The following is a 12,141-nucleotide window of genomic DNA, read 5'->3' on the forward strand; positions in this document are numbered from 1 at the left end:
AATCTCCTACTGCCTGGTCTCCAGCCTGCTTCCTCCCTACCTTTGCATTAAAGTCGCCCATCACTATAGTATACTGTGTTTTTACCTTACTTATTGCCTATTCGACGTCTTCATAGAAGCTTCATAGAAGGGTGGCCAATCCTTCTCTTGTGAGGGAGCGCGTTCCCGGCGGTGGTTACCGGTGAGGCCGCACCCCAGGCCTCTTAATGCAGTTCCATCAACACGCGGATTATTTTTCTAAGGGGAGATGCTCCTTGAAAACACTTTTTCTTCAATATTATACCTAAAGTTATGAAACTTTGGTCATAGACTGAGTTTGTAACGCTGATTCCAAATATGTGCTTAGTTCTTATGTAGCTGTATTAGTTTTTTGCGAGACACCTCTCAAGAGAAAAATGGAGGGCTTTTTGTGCCCATAATTTTTCATAATAAATTTTTTGTTTAGAGAAGCCTGCAATAGCTCATTTTGCTGGTTAGGTAAAGTAGTATGTTAGATACTACTTAAAATTTATTCAAATAATTTCTATATTTCTAAAAAAAATCAGGAATACCAAAAGTACATACTTTGTGTGCTGTGAGTCAACATTTTAATTTTGTTTTCAAAAATTGTATAAGAGATATTTAAAGGGCCTATACATAACGACATTCTACACACTTTGAAGAGGCTGTGTGCAAAATTACATCCAGATCTGACCATTTGAAGTACCTGAAATGTGGTGCACAAAACGTAAAAAATGCTGAAAAGTACAAATGGAGAAAAATGCTTTTGAAAGTTTCAAACATCTGTATTTTTCAAAAACATGACGAAAGCACATGAAATTTCTTGCAAAATAGAGCAATATGTCTCAAACACAGCACAGCTGTTCAGAACTCCCCTGGCCCATACGTTTGCCCCTCAGCACCCTCTCGAATGGAGTCCGTGAGATGCGCTCTCTTCACCTGGTTTCGGCGATGGGCTCAAGCTTCAGCGGTTTGGCGGACGGACATTTTCTTCATTCTCCTCTGGTCACAGGAGCTTCCCAGGACAACAAGCTCTTCTGGTGGCAGAATACCAAGCTCCTGAAGCACTTGCTCAAAGCTGCCATGATCGCAGTTATATCACAAAACGGCGATGGCAGTTGCAGTTTCAACTACTGTCTTAGACACAAACTTCGTCTTCTAGCACAGTAACCAGATCTTGCTGTTGAGGGACTCTGCTGCACTTTGAGTCTTCTCTTGTAAGCAGCGGGTGAGAAGCTTCTTCTCCGTGAGACGCCTGTATATAGGCAGCAGAGCCTCTCCCTGTGCCTTTGTCTGAAGCGGAGTGTGGTCTGGCGCGGGTTCTCCAAGTGCTTTCGCCCGCTGGTGCTTGCACCATGATTCAACTCCTTCGGGGCAGAATTTATGGCTCTTGGCTGCATTCGTCGAACTCGAATGAAAAAGTGATGCCCAAATGGCACGATACATTTCCCGGACATTGCCCCTGTTGCTGGTGATGGCTATGCGGTAGTAGTTTTGCAACTTCTGTAATTGCCCGTCCTTCAACTTCTCGCCACGTGGAAGAGGAGTCTTGATCTTGCGAATTGAAGTGCCCAGGCGCTTGGCCACGTGGTTGGTACAATCTTCCTTCACGATGGATGTTTCACCGTACACTTTGGCCTCAAAGACAGCATTGAAGGCTTTGCTGTCCCCATTACTCAAAAATGTGGTGAAGCGCAACGGTGTCTCATATGAGGGAGTCCGCGTCCATATGCGCACTGCTGCCTCAGTTTACATAGCATGACAGGAGCAGTCAACGTTCTTCTCACAAACTGGGCCATGGTACGCCTGCCACACTTGCTCTTCGCTTCCGATGTCTTTGTGCCGGCTGTACGCAAGGCAGAAGTTTGAGAGAACCTCAAAATCGAGGCACAAGCCAGTGTCTACAGACACAGCTGTGCCAATGCCGTTATGGCTCTTGTGGCCCCGCTTTTGCCACGTACCATCAAACATCACGGCAACATGACTGCTGCCGACCATCTCTTTCGTGTGAACTCTCGCTTTCTCCATGTTTTCCTCCACGGCTTTCATGGCCGCACCATGAACTTTCTTGCCGATCGCAATAAAGTTCTTGTGATGTAACGGCGTCGGCAAGCCAAGAATGGCGCAAAAACGTGAAAGCTGTTCGTGCCCGATGCCAATCGCGCGCGCAGCTACCACTGCCTTGACGTTCACGGCGAAGCTGTCGCGGGAGCTCCCACTCCGATATTCCCGGCTTCCGCTAGCACCGTTCGCAAGCTCACCAGGCACAACACGGCTCGAGGTGTGCACAGAAGAAAGTACCGATTCAGGGCACTCACTGTTCGAACAATGCAACTCAAGAAACGCCGAGAGACCCTTCCGTTTTTCGACCGGTTCACGTACCGCGAGGGCACAGGTGTGGCACGCAGGGCAAGCAGCTCCACTTATCAGCACCGTAAGCGCACTGATATCGCATATCACAGCACTCACAGAGTTCCGATCGCTTGCTGCTCTATCGTTCTCGTAAAGTCCAATCTTCACCTCCGAAGCGCTCACAAAGTTCAGCGCGGCGTCGATTTCGTCCTAGTGGCCGTTGTGCTGGTTAGGGCTAGCCGGAGGCGTCGGGCGACTGCTTCCCGCTGTCACTTTCCGTAGAGGTTTGCGACGCCGCACTCGGTACGGGATCTTCGCCCGAGCCTTCCGAGCTCGGAAATCTCGCTTTTTCGGTTCGTTCATTACGAAATAACTGAAAAAAAAAACGCAGGAAAAGGGCCACAGAGTTTGATCGAGTCGCTGTACACAGTCGAGAACGAATGCAGGCTTTGGTGCTTTGCCGCAGCAACGTCTCCATGTAGGCCAACGGCGGCCTCGCTAGAGCACCACGTGATTTAAAGGTCCAGTAGAAACGTTTGAAACAGGCGCCAAAACGTGCCTTTTTGTTATTATTTTGGGCCAAATTGCGAAACTGAGGGAGGTGCTGTAGGCTAAACGAAGGCTTTCTCAACCTCTCCAAGCAAACAGCAATGGCGGGAGATGCCGCATTCTTGCGATGGAGAGGATCGAAAGTTGCTGATTTGCGACGAAACTAGCACTTTCTCGAGCCACCGTGGCTGAATGAAATAGAATTCTTACTGACTTCTCGTTCGAATTTTGCCTTGATCTTTTGCGGAGCTGTAGCTGAATATACAAAGATAAATTTACAGGTAAAATCTCAAAACCGAAAAATTCCGCGAAAACCGCGATTTTTCGACGCGCATCTCACCTTAAGTTTTTTCGTGAAGAAGTGGCAGATTGTGCTGTGCATATAACTCTTCAGTCTGACGTGCAGATATTGAAAGATTAGGAAATGGCCCCTACTTTATGAATAACCAGCGTAGAAAATTTCATTATACAGATTTGACTGCAATGATTACTCAATGCCAATTTTTCCAACATTGCTATCGTGACTTCCAGCACTTCTCAGCTGTCTAGTATTACTAGTGTTCCATATGTCCTTATTGTATGCATATATGTCATGTGCAGATTATTGGGATTGCTGTCCACTGATGCATAATTTCTTTTTTTAGAAATTTAATGCGTTTGGGAACACCAACAGGCATCCTCTAGTGTCACCTGGTCAACAGTGGACGAGAGAGGGCAAGGGTAGTTCATTCTCTGAATTTGTCATTTGTGACAACTTTCACAACAATGTTGACTTGCTGAAACGTTTCACTCAGGCTTTCATCATTCACCAACTGTTACCCAAATAAAGTGTTGGTCTCTCCAACCTTTTTACTTCTTTTGAAACGTAAACTAAGTTTTCTTTTCAACATGATTTTGTAAATGGTGTTTTTCCGTGATGCACTTGCATACCACAACTGGAAGTTGATCTAGTTAGTCGTAAAAACATTGGATGCGCAGTCAAGATCACAGATATCAAACACAATATCGAGAACAATGCTGTATGCAGGGGTACCTAGCACAACAGCCTGAGGTCATTTCTTTTTATTCGAGATGTGCCTCGGCAATGTTTCGTCAATTATTGTATTGGAGCTCGGGCTAATTGTACTATGACACTGCACTTTTTGAGGGCAGGTGTGGTAAGAAAGAATGGGCAACACAGTACCAAGTGCTGTGCAAGGGGTGTCCAGTATAAATATCGTTATCTGACTGAATGAGACAAGAGACAAAGTTGCACAATATCAGTGGGTAATTTTATTAAACAGATAGCTTTTGCATGTATATATTTGTTTTGCAAGTATTGTTCAGCTCTGTGAGTAACAGTATTTCTTGTTTACATGTGAACTGCTGCATTCACGATTGTCAATAAATAATGTAAGCTTACTTGCTTGGCGAGCTTTTTGCCAGTTGAGGTCTCTTAGTCACTTGGTGACATAACGGAAACATTTATAGTAACGTTAGGCTGCTGTGCGCGTGAATAACACCCAGCAACAGCTGGGAATGAATGCCTGTGAACTTGTGGGCACGCACCGTGACCAACCGCACCCGCCAACAAAGGAACCGGCATATTGTCTTAGTGTAATGATGATGATAGTCTTAGCAGTGCCATCTCTAGGTCGGATAAGTTAGTTCAAAACGCCACCGCTACCCTTATTTTCGCTGCACTCTCAAAGGTACAGCTTCCCTTCTCTAATGGTATATAGGTGTTTTGTAGTAGCAGTGCTTCCCATTTCAAGCCTAGTGCTTTGAGCTCCTGAAATAGCATCTTGGCTGTGATGGTGACTGCCAAGAAAACCAAGAGGGTCAAATATTCTTGGTCATGCATGCAGTACAAGTCGCGTGGAGTTTGAGTTTACAGTGACAAGCTCCAACTCATTTCTGAACGAATACTGCAGCTTGTCGCTCTCCCCGTTCCACTCGAGCCATAGCACAGGTTTTATCTCTGACGTCGTGGCCTAACTGGCACAACAACAATAGCTAAAATTGTAAAAAATGAAGTTTAGGAAAATCAAAGTGCAAAATATACATGTTATGCCAACAATCGTATTTAAAAAAAACGGTTGGTGCGACGTAACCCTTTGATGCCCAAAATTTTGTTTAAGTGCACATGAAGAAAACTCTGGCATGCATAAAGAAAGGTCATAATATGCCAATTACGTTGTCAGAAAAAAGTTATGTTTATTTATAGGTGAGTAATGAGGTGTTGCTCCTGAGCAACATTGGGCACTTGAGGCACTACTTCACGTGGAATGCCTTGAAGCAGTTGCGGTTTGAAAGGAGGCACAAGTGCATGTTGCACTTAGCGCAGTACAGAAACGTGTAGCCGAACTTGCAGAACTTGCATCGGTTCTTTTTTTCGCCGTACTGTGGCCAGTGGTTCATGCCATCGTACCTCACGTCCACTGTGGGCCTTGGTGTCACCGGAGAATGGATCAAGTGTTTGGCGGGCACGATTCCAGCTTCAGCAGCCATACCTGAGCTTCTTTTCAAAGGATTTGACTTCAGATGTGCAAGGGTTTGGGCAATCTGCATTCGAAAAGCTAGCAGAGACAACCTTCTTTTGATAGATAGCTGGGCACAGTGGCGTTTATACAGGAGCCACCCATTGACAATAGAAACATGCATCATCCAGTAAAATATGCGCATGTACCATCTTTTCGGTTTGTGGTCTGTGCGGTTCAGCTCAATAAGCATGTCGGCGAGATCAATACCTCCCATGAAGGCATTGTACTCCTTAACGGCGAAAGGGCGTGGAACATCAATGCTGCTCTTTTCTTTGCTGTTCCACCGCTTGCAAAGGTTGGTTGGGTGGACACCAGCGTAGCTTGACACGATGTGTACGGAGTTGCTGTCAAACCATTTGATGACTCCAATGTTAGAGTGCTTGTCCACGCGACAATCCACCGAGCCTCTTCCTTGCGCCTTGAGAGTTGCGTCAGGTGCCCGCGGACACTTCTCTGTCCTGTCGACTCTAACGGTACCAACACTCAGAAATACTTTGCGCTTCAACTCGTCTACCAGGCGCAGACTGCTGAACCAGTTATCAAAAAATAACTTGTGGTTCCTGTCTTCCGAAAGATATTTCACCAGATTGGTGACTATATCACCAGAGATGCCGAATCCATTGTCATGAGTAGTACCTTTACCTTCATAGATGATGAAGTCATGCATAATTCCGGAGACACCTGTCCTTGTGAACACCTTATAGCCCCACTTGTGGATCTTCGATTTCATGTACTGCTTTAGCGGTGAGCGCCCTTGAAGGGTATAATTTGCTCGTCCACACTCTGCCGTTCTTCTGGGGCCACTGCCTTCATGTTCTTCTTCAGCTATTTCACAAATGGGCGCAATACATAATCGGTTAGCATGATAATGTAAAATAGTCAATGAGAAGGTAAAGAGCGTATTATTTCTAGTTCACGAAAGCGGCGAAAGGCAAAAAAAAAACTTGATACAGAAAAGCAAGACTATTCCAAGTCTACACTGGGGCTTTCCTTGACGGAAGCATAATCTAATCTCAGTACATAAAACCACAAAATGTAATTATTCACACACAAAAAAAGCACCAGGCAAACAAGTGCTCCAGGGTATAAAAACTGGCTGAGCCCACCAACCTATACGAAGTAATGTTCGAGCATGTGACAGAAGGCCTAAATGGTGAAATATAACTTTTTTTATAGTGAAATACGGCAGCTTATAAAATTACTGGAGGTTACAAACCAAAAGAGGGTTCCACACGCTTTCACTGTTGTAAGCCAGCTATTACAACTAGGAAACTCAATGTAGAAGCTAATCTTGACGATCTGCATCTTGCAAATCGTAACGAGTGTCACGCTGAGTACCATCAGGAACATGATCATCAGAATGACTGCATGAACTCACTTTGTCAGTGACATAGCCATGCAGAAAAACATATAGCCATGCAGTTTAGCGCAGCCACACTGCATTGACGAGTGTGTGACACGGCACTGAAGCCAGCTGCACTTACTGCAAACTTGCATGAAACCTGCAACAATATTTCAAGAAAAAAAAAAAAGGTCAAGCACGAAGTTTCAGAAATGTTTGGGAGCACCTCAGGGTAATTGTACCCCTGCAAAGTATTAGATAGGGTTTCTGATACACACAGGGACACAAACCAGCACTTCATGACTGAATGGAATATTGCCTCTTGCAATAACACAAACACACAAACATGTTAAGGAGATATTTTGCTCTAAAAAAAGTCTCTTTTTAATCCTTATCTTAAGGCAATGAAACTTTTACTGTTAAGAATAACATAGCTAAAATCAAAAAGAAGAAACCCCTGGAAAATATTAGTTAGGGTTTCTGATGTACTCAGGGGCACAAAACAGCAATTTTATAAACACTTTATGCCTGCATGGAATATTGTGCAATAGCACAAAACATACAAACACTTAATAAATGCCTCCATGAAATATTGCCTCTTGCAATAACAAAACATACAGACATGTTAGAGAGAAATTCTGCTCTAAAAAAAGTTTCTTTTTAATCCTCAGCTGAAGGCAATGAAACTTTTGCTCTTAAGAATAACATAGCTAAAATGGAAAAGAAAAAAGCCCTTAGGAACTATTGGTTAGTTTCTGGTGTACTCAGGGGTGCAAATCAGCAATTTTATATACACTTTATGACTGCATGGAGTATTGCCTCTAGCAATAACACGAAACATACAAATGCTTAATCAATGCCTACATGGAATATTGACTCTTGCAATAACACAAGACATACAAACATGTTAAGGAGGAATTTGCTCTAAAAAAAAAAGTTTCAATCCTTATCTTCAGGCAATAAAACTGTTGCTGTTTAGCTAAAATCGAAAAGCAGAAACCCCTGGGAAATATTAGTTATGGTTTCTGATGTACTCAGGGGCACAAACCAGCAATTTTACAAACACTTTATAACTGCATGGAAAATTGCCTCTTGCAATAACACAAATAAATATCTTAAGGAGAAATTTCGCTCGAAAAAATTTTCTTTATAATCCTTATCTTAAGGGAATGTTGTTAAGAATAACATAGCTAAAATCAAAGAGAAGAAATGGACATGGGCCGTGCAAGTAGCGTGTAGGCAACATAACCGCTGGTCATTAAGGGCAACTGACCTGGTTCCCAGAGAAAGCGAATGCACAAAGGGAAGACAAAGTTACGGGGGCGGATGAGATGAAAACGTTTGCAGGCATAACGTGGCAGCAGGAAGCACAAGACCAGGTTGACTGGCGGATCATGTGAGGCGCCCTTGCCTGGCAGTGGGTGTAATCAGGCTGATGGTGGTGATACGCCAAAAACAAGCACCGACATGCACGCAAGCAGTGGGCCTTAATCTTGAAACGTATGTCAATATTTATGCTTCAATACATGTTTTTGACATGACAGAGTTAACGCAATTAAATTGAAAAGTAATCAGTGATTTGCAATCGCTTGCATTTCTTCCACTGTGACTCCATGATCATCATTCGTAGCTTGCCCAAGTGCTCCAGTTCAGCATTCAAAATCTCATCTGCTTAGAAATGCTGCTGTTCAGTTGTTTCCCACCTCTAGTAAATTGGGTTTGCTTTGATTTCGCAAAATATTGTGATCACTCTGGATAGACTTCTGCGAGTAGCATCGAAAACAAGGGGCTCCCAGTTTGAATTAACTGCTGAAGACACCAATGTGTTCAAATTATTGAGCAATTTTTCCTATAGATATACACAGGGCTGTGCGCTTTGAAATAACCGAGCTCAAATAATGACCTTTTACTGCAATAATATTTGTTTTGTGTAAAAGACGTGGTGCATGACAAAGACTTTTTCAAGGTATGTTTATTTTGAACAGAACAATGTCTGAGTGCACTCTGTAGGTATAATCAGAGTTGGCCAGTGTTTGTACATGTTGATGATTTGAATGTGTAGTAACAGCTATTTCCTTGATATTGCTGTGAAATACTTAGCCAAAAGGACTAGTTTTGTATGATACCCATGTTAAGGGCGAACTAGATAGTTGAGCAATAGTGAAGAATGAAATTGTGAATTCAGCTTTTGTCATCGTCCATAGTTTGAGCAGTGTCTTTGAGGACCATGCACCATCGGCACAAAAAGAATCGTCTATTCATATGTTAATGTAGCGCATAAAGACTTTGAGGGTCATCCAAAAAGTAAGAGTCATTTGGTTCTAAACAAGTAAATATTCATTAGTAAAGTTTTTATTGGTGGGCATAATTTAGTGAAAACCAACTTTACTTTTCTATAGAACCACTGCTAACTACTTAGCAGTTTTCGTATCCTTGCAGTAGCTTCTTTAGTAAATATACCTAAGAAATAGCCACCTAGTGATTGAACCTGTTGCAAATGGTGATCTTGAATTTCTCACTGTCTTCAATTTGTACTCCAAGCCACTGTTTCCAAGTGAAGGAAGAGGAAATAATGTCATGGTGCTGGCTCAGGACAGTAGCGCATGCAAGCAGTGTTCCCAACAAAAATATTTGATTTTGCCATTGGTTCTGACTGTGGACGTCGATTCCGGATGAGAATTTTTGACATCATCAATGTTTATCATACTTTTTACTCTGGTAAGTGTTTTACAGTATACGTCAGCTCTAACTGTGGTCTACATTTTATCAAATTAAACACTAAATATGCGCTTTCTTACTTGGAAAATGGCAGCCATCATTTTCTAACTGCAGTAAGCTAATTGCTTAAATTTTTCCGGTTTTTGTAAAAAGGAGTGGTGGCACCACTATGTTGTTTCTGCGATTGCGTACACTATCAAGCGTCATCATCTGTACAACAGTGTGGGAAAACAAATCATACCTGTCTTATTGGTAGCAGTCCAAAAACGCTCGTCCACTTGATGTCCTTTGGTGTTTGAGGTGGTCAATAAGCATTTTTGGAACCCAGCTTTAAGAAGATTTGTGATATCTGGGCAGATCGGCTACAGTTGTGCAAATTGTAGTGAGGCCTACAACGGGCACTTTGTCTGACATACCACTAACTGTTCGTAGTCAATCTATGGCAATATCCAGTCCACCTGAACAGTTTGGCTGGTCTGGATGCTTGGCGTGGCACTCTGCTCTTTTTCATACAAATTTGTGCAGCCATTTCAAAACTATCAGCACAGTGTTCTAACACATGCTTCACTCCTCACAGTTGGTCCGTAAACTAGGCACAACTCCCCATAAATTAGAGAAACCAGTGATTACTTTGCATGCAATAATGTAATTACAGTGTGCACCTCGCTACATGCGGGAGCAACAATATTCACCAACATGGTTGTCTATGTTTCCCGACAAGTAGATGACTACCGAGCCAGAACAATCACTTAAGTTTTTTCGTGAAGAAGTGGCAGATTGTGCTGTACATATAACTCTTCAGTCTGACGTGCACATATTGAAAGATTAGGAAATGGCCCCTACTTTATGAATAACCAGCGTAGAAAATTTCATTATACAGATTTGACTGCAATGATTACTCAATGCCAATTTCTCGAACATTGCTATCGTGAGTTCCAGCACTTCTCAGCTGTCTAGTATTACTAGTGTTCCATATCTCCTTATTGTATGCATATATGTCATGTGCAGATTATTGGGATTGCTGTGCACTGATGCATAATTTCTTTTTTTAGAAATTTAATGCGTTTGGGAACACCAACAGGCATCCTCTAGTGTCAGCTGGTCAACAGTGGACGAGAGAGGGCAAGGGTAGTTCATTCTCTGAATTTGTCATTCGTGACAACTTTCACAAGAATGTTGACTTGCTGAAACGTTTCACTCAGGCTTTCATCATTCACCAACTGTTACCCAAATAAAGTGTTGGTCTCTCCAACCTTTTTACTTCTTTTGAAACGTAAACTAAGTTTTCTTTTCAACATGATTTTGTAAATGGTGTTTTTCCAGGATGCACTTGCATACCACAACTGGAAGTTGATCTAGTTAGTCGTAAAAACATTGGATGCGCAGTCAAGATCACAGATATCAAACACAATATCGAGAACAATGCTGTATGCAGGGGTACCTAGCACAACAGCCTGAGGTCATTTCTTTTTATTCGAGATGTGCCTCGGCAATGTTTCGTCAATTATTGTATTGGAGCTCGGGCTAATTTTACTATGACACTGCACTTTTTGAGGGCAGGTGTGGTAAGAAAGAATGGGCAACACAGTACCAAGTGCTGTGCAAGGGGTGTTCAGTATAAATATCGTTATCTGACTGAACGAGACAAGAGACAAAGTTGCACAATATCAGTGGGTAATTTTATTAAACAGATAGCTTTTGCATGTATATATTTGTTTTGCATGTATTGTTCAACTCTGTGAGTAACAGTATTTCTTGTTTACATGTGAACTGCTGCATTCACGATTGTCAATAAATAATGTAAGCTTACTTGCTTGGTGAGATTTTTGCCAGTTGAGGTCTCTTAGTCACTTGGTGACATAACGGAAACATTTATAGTAACGTTAGGCTGCTGTGCGCGTGAATAACACCCAGCAACAGCTGGGAATAAATGCCTGTGAACTTGTGGGCACGCACCGTGACCAACCGCACCCGCCAACAAAGGAACCGGCATATTGTCTTAGTGTAATGATGATGATAGTCTTAGCAGTGCCATCTCTAGGTCGGATAAGTTAGCTCAGAACGCCACTGCTACCCTTATTTTCGTTGCACTCTCAAAGGTACAGCTTTCCTTCTCTAATGGTATATAGGTGTTTTGTAATAGCAGTGCTTCCCATTTCAAGCCTAGTGCTTTAAGCTCCTGAAATAGCATCTTGGCTGTGATGGTGACTGCCAAGAAAACCAAGAGGGTCAAATATTCTTGGTCATGCCTGCAGTACAAATCGCGTGGAGTTTGAGTTTACAGTGACAAGCTCCAACTCATTTCTGAACGAATACTGCAGCTTGTCGCTCTCCCCGTTCCACTCGAGCCATAGCACAGGTTTTATCTCTGACGTCGTGGCCTAACTGGCACAACAACAATAGCTAAAATTGTAAAAAATGAAGTTTAGGAAAATCAAAGTGTAAAATATACATGTTATGCCAACAATCGTATTTAAAAAAACGGTTGGTGCGACGTAACCCTTTGATGCCCAAAATTTTGTTTAAATGCACATGAAGAAAACTCTGGCATGCATAAAGAAAGGTCACAATATGCCAATTACGTTGTCAAAAAAAAGTTGTTTATTTATAGGTGAGTAATGAGGTGTTGCTCCTGAGCAACATTGGGCACTTGAGGCG

The 12,141-nt window shown here is 42.6% G+C and overlaps 1 pseudogene; it reads right to left on the bottom strand.

Moving 5' to 3' along the window:
* Positions 1-864: 864 nt before the first annotated feature.
* Positions 865-2,715, bottom strand: LOC119163943 (uncharacterized; annotated as a pseudogene).
* Positions 2,716-12,141: the final 9,426 nt, after the last annotated feature.

This window comes from Rhipicephalus microplus, chromosome 3, assembly GCF_043290135.1.
Source record: "Rhipicephalus microplus isolate Deutch F79 chromosome 3, USDA_Rmic, whole genome shotgun sequence".
NCBI classification, from domain to species: domain Eukaryota; kingdom Metazoa; phylum Arthropoda; class Arachnida; order Ixodida; family Ixodidae; genus Rhipicephalus; species Rhipicephalus microplus.